This window comes from Fundulus heteroclitus, chromosome 4 (genome assembly GCF_011125445.2).
Source record: "Fundulus heteroclitus isolate FHET01 chromosome 4, MU-UCD_Fhet_4.1, whole genome shotgun sequence".
NCBI lineage: Eukaryota > Metazoa > Chordata > Actinopteri > Cyprinodontiformes > Fundulidae > Fundulus > Fundulus heteroclitus.
Window position 1 is genome coordinate 30,271,567 of NC_046364.1, and position 14,303 is coordinate 30,285,869.

Below are 14,303 nucleotides of genomic sequence, written 5' to 3' on the forward strand. Positions count from 1 at the left end.
TCACTTCTTGTTAATTTCTTTTCCCCCATTTTCTTCATTTTTGGAGCTCAATAATTGGTAGGTGGGAAATGTACTTCCTATTTGGTCATTTTCTTGTCTAAAAATCTTATTTCTGTATAGTATATTAAATGCACTGCACGCTGTGTCCATGCTCTGGGATTCTGTATTCATTGTGGTACATTCTTCATGTTTGCATACATGGTCTGCTTTTTATTTGGTCATTTACCAAACTAAATCCACACTTAGAATATCTCAGCTATCCCTCCCCCCCCACACCTCCCACCATCCTAGTTATGTCCCTTTTTCTCTCTCCTTTGCCTAATGCTCCACATTTCTTTCTCTCTCTCTCTCTCTCGCCCCTACAAGTCCCCCTACAAGTCTTGTTATTTTTTTTGTACAAGGTCCTTTAATTAAGTTTGACATAAGCACAGGGATTAAATATGCGGTTGAGCCGGGAGAAAAAGGCGCTCTGTTACAATTTCAAGGCCAGCTGTAAAATGGAACCAGATTGCAACACTTGGAGCTGGAAAGTTTGTGGAAGGAGGTTTCAAGCACAGCCAAGAGACTACCGAGCGTCCAGCCAAAAACACTAATATTAAAGCTCCTTAAGCAGAAAACTAAACTAAGTCAGATCCAATGATTATTTTTTTTTCTGCTAAAACACTACCATCGCCTTGAGCAATGCGTTAAAAAGTTGTCTGTCCGGCCAGATGAGTGATAAACCTACACGGCCAAGCTCTGCTGCCAAAAGCTTTCTAGAAAGCATGTTTAGCCGCACATTTATGGTCCATGGGCTTAATGTATTATTTCCTTTGGGAAACAACAGCTTATTTGTCTGCTAGTTTGTACATAGTTATCACAACCTGTAAACAGAATTGTTTGAACAAAACCAGATGTCTTCATTTCAGGTCATGGTTTTGCCTGTGAAGGAGAATAAATTAGTTACAATTAGGATAGAAACTTCAGTCTCATCCATGAACTTCTATGAATGTATACCTGCATGAAATTGAAGCCCTGAATGAAACCCTGAGTAAAAGTAAGAAATGTTCTCTGTATTTACACAACGTTTAAAACAGAAATTCATAAAATTATCTAATTAACCCTCTGATGTCCTATATTTATGTACCTTGGAAACAAAAAGGCTTTTTGCCATGGATGTATATAATTTCTAAATTTCTTTCATGCATATAGTATTGCAGTCCTCACCATACATGGCAAATATTTATAAATGTTCTTGTTTCAACTAATTTAAGTAATATGAAAAAATGTAATGAGATACTTGGTGGAAAGGATTTTTCTGTCAGTGACAACTGTAAGACTTGTAAGTCCCTGTATGGATTCTTTGCCATATTAATTTCTCTGGTTTGATTATGGCACCCAACAAACTATCTTCAAATCTCGAAAGTTCTAGGCCAGTGGTCCTCATTTCCGGTCCATGAGGGCAAGTGTCCTGTAACTTTTATTTCATACTCTTGTTTCAAGACACCTGAGTCAAACAATGAGGTAATTAGCAGGACTCTGTAGAACCTGAATACATACTAATGAGCTAAATCAGCCATTTGATTCAAGTGTGTTGGATCAGGGCCACATCTAAAAGTTCCAGGACACCCGACCACGACGACCACAATTGAGCAGCACTGTTCTAAGGGTCTATGTGATTATCAGGTTATTGACTTGGCCAGGTTTAATTATTGTAACCAATAAAGATCTTCAGTGGCTGTGTGTTTGGGACTATAACCTTGCTTGGAAATCCACACCTTTGTCTTCTTCAGATACTTAATGAGAAAGTATCTGTACCTTTTCTCTGTGCATCCTCCCTTCAGTTAAATGAAGTCTGCCAGTCCCACAGGCTGACAGAGACAGCCCACACCATGATGTTCCCACCTGCAAACTTCTCTTTTGGCAAGGTGTTTTAGGTTGGTATGCAAAACCATTCTTCCTCCAAACCTGACGAGTGTAGTGATATCCACAGAGTTCATTTTTGACCTCATCTCACCAGTCTAAAATTCTCCCAGTATTTCCCTGGCTTGACCAAGTACTCTAACCGGTTGATATTGATAAAGCAGCAGGAATGTTTTCTAAATAGTGACAGATTTAAGCTGGTTTCTTCTTGTTTTGGACATCATTTTCCTCATGTGATCCACACATACCCCCTGTGTCATTCCACTTCATCAAACATAGCTTAACTTTTGGATTAGTTTGTATTCTTTATTTGTGTGGATTACGTGGTTGTTAACATCTAGTGAAAAACTCACATCATTAGAAATGTTACAAACACATTAAGAAAAACAATGAGATGCTTAATACTTATTTTACCTGCTGTAAGTATCGAAATGGCATTTTTCTATTCAGGGCAATGAAGGGAACAAAATAAATAAAATCAGCAAAAAATTTGTAGTAATCATGTGTTCACAAAGTGCTTTTTGAATTGGTGTCCTGGCAGAGAAAGATGTCAATGGGACCCAAATTCTTCTGTTTAATATAAAGAGTAATAATAGAAAAGAATAATTTTTTTTTAATTCCTCCAAAATTTCACAGTGTGGCCAAATGTATTGCAATTTACAGTAACACAGTCAAAGTTAAGCTAAAATAGGAATGTAAAATATACATAGACATAACAAGGGCAAAACAGAAAAGTGTTGAATGATGAATCCTAAAATAAAATAACATATGGGTTATTACTTCTGTAATAATGTTATCTAGAGTACTCATTTGCTATTTTGGATTTGCATACCAAATCTTAAGCATAATATTAACACCTGCTGAATTTAGCAGTGGTTTTCCTACTTTTTTGGCGCAGTATATTTCTCTTTTTATCATCCTGTTCCTTACAGCATAGCGAGACACGCTCATAGTAGCTCGCCAAGAGTAACTTCAGGGAAGCAAAATATCTATAGTTTCCACTACATGTTTACATACACTTTCTTTAAATGGCAAAATTTCCAAAACAGCTAAATTTGTTATTTTATGCAATGCAAAAGTGTATTATCCTTCTTTCAGCCAGTTGATTAGCAGAGGCAGCAACAGGTCTGGGTAAGGCGGTGCTTCATTACCCCACCGGCCTACCTTTATCTCTGACATCTCAATAAAAAAAGCACATTACTGGTATGATAGACCATTCTGGCAGTTTTAACATACTGTATACATTTATCAAATGTTGATGTACTTTGAAACCTACTTGTAGTCATGTGAGGAACAAAAGCGACTGAAAATCTAAACCGTTGTGCATCAGGAAAACCACATTCCACATGCTATCACTCAATCACTGACACCCAATATAGAAATATAGGCTAAGATCAGCCCCAAGTGCACCGAGCGTGTCAATAGGATTTTCTTCTGTTCTGAACTCAGAGGTCTCACATGGAAGTTTGCATTCTTAAATAACTCTGGCAAAATGCTTTAATCTTAATGAGTCTGAACAGCAAATCTCTCATCTGCAGCAAAAAGGATTAGGAATGCAGGAAAAAGAGAGAGAGAGAGACCAATGTTCCACTTTGATGAATTGTGTTTAGAAAATCCCTGGGCATAAAGTTCCTCCCCAGTGAACAAAGCGCAAGGCGAGAACGGATGCTTTTTTAAACAACACAACTTATCGGTGAAAAACAGAACATGCATTTAAGTGAAAACACAAAAGCGGAGCTGATTCCCCTCCTCTGCCAATGATAAAAGTGACTAACTCCTTTTCCTCAATCTGCTTTGCTACTTTTGGAATCAAACCTGGAGTAGCTTTGCACAAATTATTGTGCATTGTGTTTTCGGTGCCTCATCAGTGTTTATTTATTCTGTGTGACGCGGTCTGCCATTGTTAAGGGTAAATAAATGACTTCATAATTTTTTTATTTTTTTTTTGCCTCCTGGTAAAAGCTTAAAATGGATGATGCTGTGATGAAAAAGGAAGCTGATGAGCCCAGGCAGTTTAAGTGGCAAAAAAAAGGGGGGCTTCTGAAACCACAAAAGGATGTTGCCGCTGTTGCTTCCTCTGTAGTCTGCAGTGGGTTTCCACGCTGTAGGAGGAAGATGAGCTTTTCCATTTTAGTTTGAAATTTTAGCTGTTTAAACACGCCATTATGTGGAGGTGTTTGTTTGTATTTGATTTATGCATTATTGATTATATGTTAATGTAATCCAAATCAAAGCAGTTTGATGTTTACTTGATTAATTATTACGCTGTGGTGTAATTTCCCCAAACAGGCTCACTGAGTGGTTGGGGTTAGAGCAGTAAGCCTCTGGCTTGTTCAGAATGCTCCAACTACAAAGAGCCTTGCTGCCCTGGGACCTGGTCTTGGTTCCCTCCTTCCAACCCCACACCCACCCCTTTAAATGCCCTCAGGCCTTCAGAAATACCCTAGCTAATGTCTGCTGCATTTATTTTACCTTTCCTTTCAAATCTGCTCTTCCTTTTGTTCCCTGTAATGGAGAAATCCATGTCTTGCCGATGCAGGTCAAACATATAATCCATGTAAATAATTGTAAAAAAGTAAATAAATTAATAAATAAATAAATAACCTATACAAATTTTTGCAGTCAGTGGGAATGTCAGTAAATGATTTTAATGGATTGCTAAACTAAAAGCCTTCTTTTACTTTTCTTTGTGTTGTGAAGACATCGAATTGTTGGCCGACTAGTTACGCGTATCTCCATCCACTTGGCCTGTATTGATCTCCCATTAGCATGTGTATGTATATATATAAATATATATCTGAACTCCACCACTTTGAGCCCAAACACCTGGTCGCCAGAATGTTCTGAATGACAGATAACATCTGTGAAGTCTTCTGCTATCACAGGAAACATTGTTCCAATCTCCTCCTCTTTGCCCCTTCTCCCCCCCCCCCACCCTGTGTCCTGCTCATAAGCACATCCTTCTCATTGATTTCCCATTAACCCCTTCTAGACTGTGAGTATCTCCCCACCCAGACACGCCAACATCAGCAGATTGATTAACAACATAATGACATCACTATGGCTGCCTGTTCTCATCAGTCTGACCAGGTCTGCAGACAGAACCTATCCTTGTCCTGCACTCCTCCCTCAGCACTCCTTTATGTTTCCAGGCTTCTGTCCTACTTTCCCTTTTTCTTTTCTTTGAAACAATTCTCTTTCCTTCCTTATGATTTTTTTTCCCCGTTTTACCACATTCTTTTAATTAAATGACACTGAACCTTAAAGCCAGTGGTGGGTTTTGATATGGGTGACGAGGTTCAACAGTCAGGGTGGCCTGGCTTGTGGAGGAGGTACATTCATGCAAAAAAAGAGAAAAAGCCCACTATCAATGAGTTGGCAATTGTTTTTTTTTTCTTTCCCTGTTAATTTGGAGTCGGTCTTCTCCTTTTGTTGTGTACAGCTTACACCGTCAGAACTGGAAATAAATAGGGCCGTGCACCACAGCTGGTTACACCAAACTTGCCGTGTGAATTGCTATCGGTGTCTAATTAATGGGCTATTTCTGCATTTGTCACAAAGTCTGGGAGGCGTTTGATCGTCTGTAGTTCAAACTCTGAAATACACAAATTGGTCTGTCTATCCATTAGTCTGTTGAAAATCTCTTAGTACAACAAAATAACTAACACTGAAAAGATTGCTGTGCAGAAGAAGGGACTCCCAAAGACTACAATCCATGCAAAAGCCTCTGCTCGTAGCCCTGATCTTCCTATTTGGTTTCATAATGCCACGACAAACCACAGGTGTGAACTGTATGCTTGGAGGCATTCAGCCGGTGGAGCTGCCAATTATGTGTTGATTAGTGCATTTATCATCAAAACTTAAGGAGACTGTGGGCCTGTGGGTAGAGTAGCCGTATCCCAATTGGAAAGATATGGGTTTGATTCCAGCATCCGGAATGTTGATGTGCCTCTGGGCAAGACATTTGACCTCACCATACTTACCGATCTGTGTGTTAGTGTATGAACATGTGTGCGATTGAATGAAGATGGCTCTAGTTTAAAGCACTTTTGTGGTTGGGGTGACTTGAAAAGTGCTATATAAATTCAGTCTATTTAACAGCAGCTTAACTTACAGTTAGAATGTGTACAAAATTAAAGATTAACTTATCTTTAAGAGTGAGAGTTTTTAGATTTTAGCTTGTTATGGACATGCTCACTTGAAGAATGCCGTGTCTGTTTCTGTATATTTTCCCTCCCTTTCTTTTCCAACAGCTTGGGTGGCAGACTATAGTAAATATGTGTTTGCTGGGTTATGGAAGTAAGTCAGAAAAAGCTGTTGATTTAAGCATGGCATGCTTCCATCAGTCCCAGTCTCTGATGTACAAAGAGCCCAGAGGAAGGAGCTTCACAGCTCTTTGTAAACTATGGGAAAAGGAAAAGTCAACAAAGTAATGTAAATGTGGAGTAATTTCTTCATCTCTATGAAAAAGAGAGAGATGAAAATGTCTTGCAATAAAAAGTGCACTGCGTAATTTTGTTGGCATTCCCTGTGAAACTTGTATTTTAAAGGGGCCTATTCACATGCTGTGACATCACAAATTTCTTAACCAGTAGCTCGCTCTGGTTGCATGCAAAGGTTTTCATGTTGATGGCTTACTATTTTTAATTTCCCTCTTTTTCACTTTGTCTTTGCTCTATTTGTAAGTAAACGGAAAGCTTTTGTGTATATATAAGACGGCGTGACTGGAAGTCCAATATTACATGTGCACAATGAGTAAACGAGGAGAAGCAATGGAGCTCACAGACAAATGATGTTAAAAGGAATAAATGCAATCATAAGTATATGTTCATTCTTACCTTTGTAAGGTAATACCAGTGGATCTGGTTTGTACTATGAATCAACTGGTACAAATCCACGCAGCACATGAATGAGGCACCTTGATCAAATCGCTCCACTATGCCACCTCCAATATGGCGGCAATGTCGACATGCGATTTAGAGCTCAACGAGGCGTCCACAAACTCGTTCGTGTTTGAGCTGAGCAAGTCGGCAATGCCCGACGGATACAAAAATAAAGAGGTTAAGTAACCCCAACTGTATAGATCTGGTTGGTCTTTGACTCTATCAGAACGAACGCTAGACGTATATTGTTTTATTTGAATATAGATATGTTTTTGTGTTTTCTTTTTATGGTTATAATTCATGACTAGGCCATCTTAAAATAAAATAAAAAAGAAATATCAGACTGTGGGGGACTGTTAAAAAAATGTCAATATCATAAAATTTCTATACTGTATGTAAAATGATTTATATCTTATTAATAATAGATTTTCACCATAGATTTTTTTTTTTTTGGCTCTGCTGCTGAGACACCCAAAAACAGAGAAAGCAGATATTTCTTTCACACTTCTGTTGAATTTCGGCATCTGAGGGTTTTACAAAAGAAGAAAAGAAAAGAAAACTGGGACTGGGAGGCAAAGTGTCACTTGTTTCATATTCAAACCAGCATGTTTAAAACATTTTCTCCAATCCTGCAAGTCACTCAACTGTCAGTTACAAACGCTATCACTTGTTTCAATCTCAAAACAAGTCCTGCCGTGTTTGAAACAAGTCAAATGATCTCACCTAGGAGCCGGGTGTGTTTTCTCTTGTCTTTTGTTAAAGTAAACTGCACTAAATAACTTAATTCTAATGAATTCTGCAACTTTGTGAGCGCTGAGAGCGAATGATACTAGTGGGATTATACATCTTCAGCAGGATCAAACTCTCAGCTGGGCTGGGGTGATGAACCATAGGCTTTAACTAACGTCAGACTATAGTGGCCAACATCTCCAGGCTCCTTTCATGTGGGAGGCATTGCATCTACCCCCTCTAACTTACAGCCCAGCTCTGCAGGGACTTATTTTTACAACCCCCATTATTTTCAATCATAAATATTCAAATCCAGATCTTAAATCCCGAGCTTAGTGAGGAGAATAGCCAAAAAACAACATGCAGCTCTTCAGCTTCCTCCAGCTCTCACTCTTCTATAGAAACTCATTATAAAGATTAATACTGAAATCAAACAGAATGCTGAGACAAGCCGGCAGGCCCGCGGTCAAAATAATGCACACGTATGAAAAAAAATACTCCGAATGAGGATTTTTGGTCAAACATCTCTGGCTGTTTAGTTCTTTGTTTGTTTCAGAGTTTTTTGATAGATTCAGCGGTTCCGGTTTTTTTTTTTTTTTTGCGCTGTGAATTAATATTTGTGGCTTGAATATTAATCCTGATTCACAAGTGGATTAGTCCCCTATTGTCCCCCGAGAGCTGAGCCCCAAATAAAGGCACTGACATGGAGAGGAAATCTATACCTTTGTGCCCCACAAACAAAGTCCTCTGCACCCAGAGATAACACATGTCCCTGAAACAGAGACCCCCCCCACCCCATGCCCACACGCCCCCACCCGCGACTCTATCCACATGCAAGATCCTCTATCTCCGTCTTCCTCCTTCAACCGTCTGATCCACCATCCTCCTTCTCCTCATCACTCTCTTCCTCCTTTCCTCCCTCTCTCCCTTCAGAAAAAAAAAAAACTTTGCCATGGTAGATTTGCAAGGCAATTGTGCCCTTAAACTGTGCTTCTTTCCCAGCTTATATCATGCATTTTCCAGAGTTTATCAAAGAATACAATGGGGTTATGCTTTCACCATTATTCTCCAGGCAAGAACAGTAATTTAAATGCACCAGTACTTACGAGGCAGGGCACAGCGCTGCTGTCTCACTATGGAAAAAGGGAGAGAGGAAAATGTGTTACAAAAAAAAAAAAAAAAAGCGCGCAGCATTACTTTGTTGACCTTTCCTGTTTTCATAGTTTACAAACAGCTGTGAAGCTCCTTCCTCTGGGCTCTTTGTACATCAGAGACTGGGGCTGATGGAGGCATTCCATGCTTAAATCAACGACTTTTTCTAACTTCCATTGTGGCTCACAACAACCAATCCAAACAAACGCTATATTACTATCTCCTGCCACCAAAGCTGTTGGAAAAGAATGAAAGGGAATACATGCTAAAAAGGACACATCGTCTGCTCTGTCCATCCATCCATCCATCCATCCATCCATCCATCCATCCATCCATCCATCCCTCCAGTTGAGGTTTTGGCCACATTCAATTTGAATTCTGGGCTGCACAACGATGCAGTTGTTAGCACTGTTGTCTTGTAGTAAGAAGGTCCCAGGTTCAAACCCAAGCCTGGGGTCGTTCTGTATGGGTTTTCCATCTTCTCTCTCCCTATGCATAGGTTCTTTCCAGGGACTTCAGCTTCCTCCCACCATCCAAAAGCATGAATATTACGGTAATTGGTCTCCAAATTGCCCTTGGCGATGGACTAGTGACCCGTTCAGGGTCCCTCTCTCCCGCTGGAGACGTGCATCAGTCCCCCAGTGACTGAGAGAGGAGTAGGTTTAGACAACTGATGGATGGGTATTTCAGGAGTTGTTGTATTTGTGTTTTAGAAATTGGGCAAACAAATAAAAAGTACTGATACGCTAATTATTAGATTAGATTAGATTAGATTCAACTTTATTGTCATTACACAGGTACAGGTACAAGGCAACGAAATGCTGTTTAGGTCTAACCAGAAGTGCAATAGCAGCAAGTGCAGGATAAACAATGGTTCCATAAGTACAGGACATTGGTTATTACTGAATAAATATAGAGATGGATACTATTATAAACAGAATTTTACTGATAGATTTGTCCTATGAATATAATATATTGATAACTAGTATTGTGAACTAAATTTACAGCTGGATATGTACTGAATATAATATACAGGTGGATATTATTATAAATGGAGTTTTACAGATGTGTACAATAGCATAATATACAGATGATTGTTATTATAACAGAGTTTACATGTACTATGAATATACAGTATGTACAGATGGCTATTACTATAGGCAGAATTATGAGCATGATGTACAGGTAGCTATTACTATAAAATAAATAATTATGTCTAATATTGAATATATGTGGATTTTTTGCATAAAAACTCTGTATTAATTAAAGCTTGTAATTGTTTACCCAGAGAGACCATAAAAGAGAGAGAGAATTAAGTTTTTACATACAATTAGTTCTTCAATATACTCTGAAAAAGGAACTGTGCATGTGCACAACACACCCCATTCAGCAGACACACACACATAGGCACAGTAATCCCACACTGGGGGGTAGAAGCCTGTTGTATACCAATCTAAAAAAAACACTGATGTTCAAAGGGGCTTCACGGAGGCTCTAGCCATTGATAAACTCTAATGTTATAAAAAAAACTGTAAACTTCATCTTTTATACATAGTAACATAATGTGAAAGGTCATCTTATCTTAATCCTCAAATCAGCCGCATCCAGGCCCATGCCCCCCGCCCCATTTTTCATGAAGTTAAAGAAATAATCTTGGAAGGCACTCCAAAGAAAGCCTGCATTATCTTCTCGACAAGGTCCAATCAGAGGATGTCATTAAAGTGTGCCATGAATGCACTGTCAGGAATGATTATTTCTCTTTTCTAATCGGCCTCAATCATATCACAGAATCAGCTGGACCGTGCGCTCGTGGTGAGAAGCTTTATTATGTCCAGTGATTAATCATCAAGCACCGCCTTATCCCTCTCAGGCACACAGCAGACTGCTTGCCCGTTCACAGACGAGGAAATAGAAGACACCAAAACTTCCATCTGCGAGCTCTCCGCTTCATTTTCTTTACTCTCACAAATGGCTCTGTGAAAGCAGATGGTCTGTGCTCCTGTTGTTTCGGGAACTGTGTTGTACGCCAGCTTTCAGCCCAACGAGACTGAAAAGGCGATGGTAATAAGGCGTCACTGCTTTGTTGGCCCGGTTATCGTTTTAGCGGACATCTCAAAACCAAACCATCCTGATTTGACCAGCCCTGGAGTTTTATATACCTTCTTGTTTTGTTTCAGCATCCTCCGCTCCTCCCTTCCATACCTGCCCACAGACATTTTTATTGACTTAAAGCAATAACTCCATAGAATCTGAGATGAATTATACACCCAGTTACATGCTGAATTAATGCAGGTCACATAGGCTATTGACTCAAGTTGCAGTTTCTGCAATTTGTTCCTCTGGAATCCTTTGTTCTTGACTAAAAGTGTGTCAAATGTAGACAGATTGTGAAATATTCATTCCATGACTGCGAATCATATTAGAGAGTCATTGTATGCTTCCATTCAGCCCCTAATTTGCCAACAGTTACAGGTTTTCTAGGGGGGGGGGGGAAGTCTTACAAACACACATAAACTTTAACACAGTATACCCCATCATGTAGCTTTAATTAGAAAGAAATTGTAAACAACCCACACCTGCCTTTTTCTTTTTGCGGATTATCCATACTTTATGACTGAGCGTTTGAAGTTATGAGGGATTCTGAATCAGCACTGCAGCAGCGGTGCTCTTATAGGACATTGTTGTCTTCAATTATTTCAGTCATATTCCCGTCTGTAAGAGGCAGAGGGTCATTTATTATTTAAAGATGCAATCGTTGCTGTTTATCTGGGAATTTTTCTTTTTTTTTTTTTTTTTTTAAACCGGGTTATCTCTTCACATAGCATTTTTTTGATTAAACGGAACAAAGTGCAATAAAATGCAGTTTCAAATAGACGCCTGTCTCTCCAGAGCAAGGGCTCATCTGCCATTAATGTGATTTAATATGTACGGTGGCAAGCGGTTGGCGGAGAGACGAGAGTTAACGAGCAACAGAGATGCTTTAGTATGTACATAAAGGGGCTCACACAGACACCAACGGGTGCAGACACGCACAAATACACACATAGTTACCGACTAACAATCTCATATATTTGTCTCTCTATGTTGTCGCAAAGGAGATGGCAGGCTCAAAGAAGTGGTGTCAACTTTCGGAGTTATGGAGTACCGTTTGAGCAATGACTGATTAGGGCCTTCTGTATTTAACTTAAAAGTGTTGGAAGCAAACATCACTAAAAGCTACAAGGAAAAAGTCTCAAAATTTTAAAAACAATCTGAATGACATCGTGTGCTAAATTGGGTATTTTTTTCTCAGGTTTTTAGACCACGTTCCCTACTCTGTAACAATAGACTGTTAAAACGCCACACAGTCACAGTACTGTTTTGTGAGTCATTTATGAATAACAATCTGCCAAAACTGAGTCCGCGTCTTATAATATATTAAAATCGATGCAATTTAAACGCTTAAAAACTCAGTGGAGTGCAGTATGATAACACAGAATGGTCCACCTTGGTGATCCAGTTTGCTATGTACCTTTTTCACTGATGACATTCCTTAAAAGGAACAGATATTTTGTCAGTACAGATTTTCAGGAGACAAGCAATGTGCATTATCTGCTATTTTTCCAAATGCACTTTATTAAATAATCTGTTTATCTATGTCTTCATTTTATTTTTGATTTATTTTTTTGGTGAACAGAAATTTGATAGAAATAATGAAGAATTTTGGTTTTGCCCCTTGATTAAACGTTCCTAAGAAAATAGCAGACAGACTGAATAAGTTGCTCGTTCCTGTTTTCGTATCCAGTGAGCAACAGAGCTGATATAAATGACTTTCGATTGTACCATCTTCCTTTTTATCATATTCATTGGGCTGTTTGGATGCAGCACATGGTCCGGCTCGGCGGCTTTTGTGTGGCGAGGTTCTGATCTTCTGGCAGTTTTGCATCAGAATAAATTGTAGGAGATGGACGACCTCAAAATAAATGTGTGTTTTATGCCCTGTGAAATGCTGTACTGGATATGATTCTGAGTGACCTATACAGAGCAGACATTATGTCAAACTAAGAAAGGAAGATTATAAGACTTTACTTTACCAAAGTACATGCCTGGATTGTACAAGTCTGACCCCCCTCCATCCACACACACACACCTCCCAAAGTGGTATAATATGCACCCTGACTGCAAATGTTCAGTTTGCTGTGGCAAAAATAAAAAAAATAAAATTGCCCTGCGCAGAGTTTGATGGCTCACATGCAGTACTTTTTTTTTTTTTTTTTTTTTCAGATTGAACCATCACTGTGTCTGTCTTGCTGCTACAGCTCACTCTTTTCACGCACTGTTTTTCAAAATCCCAAACTCCCATAGCTCTTCTGGTGGACCCTCTTATGTTCGCTTGTATCCTCCAGCTGCACCATCACTGCTGTTAGTTCCAATGCTTAACTTTACACAGAAGTCTCTGCCCCTGAGACCCATGGTGTTGGGAGATTAGTCCAACTTCAGCTGAAGCGGACGAACCGCAAATCAATACCTGATAGGAACAATTCGCCCGGGTCAGCTGACCTTGTTGTGTGCCACTGACGGTAAACCTCAGGAAAGTCCCGACACTTCCTGGGTGACTGACCCCTGACGACCTGGGCAGATAAGGTCATTCTGACCTGAGTGACCCGGAGCCAAAAGGCCATTGTCCAGTTAGTCTTGCTGTCTTATAATAAAGCGGTCGGTATTGCCTTTCTGTCACTCAGCAATTACCAGGAGAGATATGGAGTCATGGATGCACACTGAATGCACGCAAGAATCGCTAGCCACAGAATTACATTCATGAGGCAAAGTACCAGTAAAGTGACATGTAAACTACTCTAATATTGGCTCGTAATGACTGGGAGCAAAATGGATCGAAAGGAGTCTGACAATTGCCATGGACCTGCTTTACATCTGAGCGTGCAGGCACAGGAAAACTCAACTGTAAAACTCACAGCTAATAGCCGCATTTAAAAGTCCGATCATTTGTCCGTTTAGGAACTCTGAACTGCTGTGGGGACGGGGTTTTTTTTTTTTTTTCTTTCTCTCTTCCTGATTAAGTGGTATACATTCCTTAAATGTCAGTGAACATCAATCAATGCTAAACACCTGATGAACGCTCAGTCTACGGGGTGTTCTTTGAATCAATGCATCGATGAGGCAGGTGTAACCAAGAGACGGAGCTGTGGCCACCATTAAAGGACAAACAAACGCGTGCCTCCTCCTGCCACTTGTGCTCGCTCGACGCAGGTCACGGTGGAGGGGAAATCCCCGAAGCCACGTGGCCGCTGCCATCACACACTTTGCGCGTTCTCGTATCTGCTAACTATTTAGTTGTAAGTGATTTGCTTAATTGGAATTGACTTTTATCTGCGGTGTGCTGTGGGGCTGCCACCGGCAATTCAGAATCCCCCCCCCCTTGCTCGGCTCCCGCTTTTAGCCCGGTGTCACATCCAGCACATTGCTATTGGCAGCTGAGGCGGGCCTAATCAATACCCCAGGTCAGGGGATCGCCCGCGGCTCTGCTGTGGGTGGGCTATTGATCTGACACACACACACTCCCACAGGTCGCCCCTGACAAACCCGGGAAGTCGCGGCCTTGGACGGAGCGCGGGAGACAGGAAGGCAGGGATGACAAAT

The 14,303-nt window shown here is 40.1% G+C and overlaps 1 protein-coding gene across 5 annotated transcripts in view; it reads left to right on the plus strand.

Annotated features, from left to right (window-relative positions):
- The window catches only part of zfhx3 (zinc finger homeobox 3), a 357,317-nt gene that overhangs the window by 174,204 nt on the left and 168,810 nt on the right, over window positions 1-14,303 (plus strand). The gene's annotated exons all lie outside the window — the stretch shown is intronic.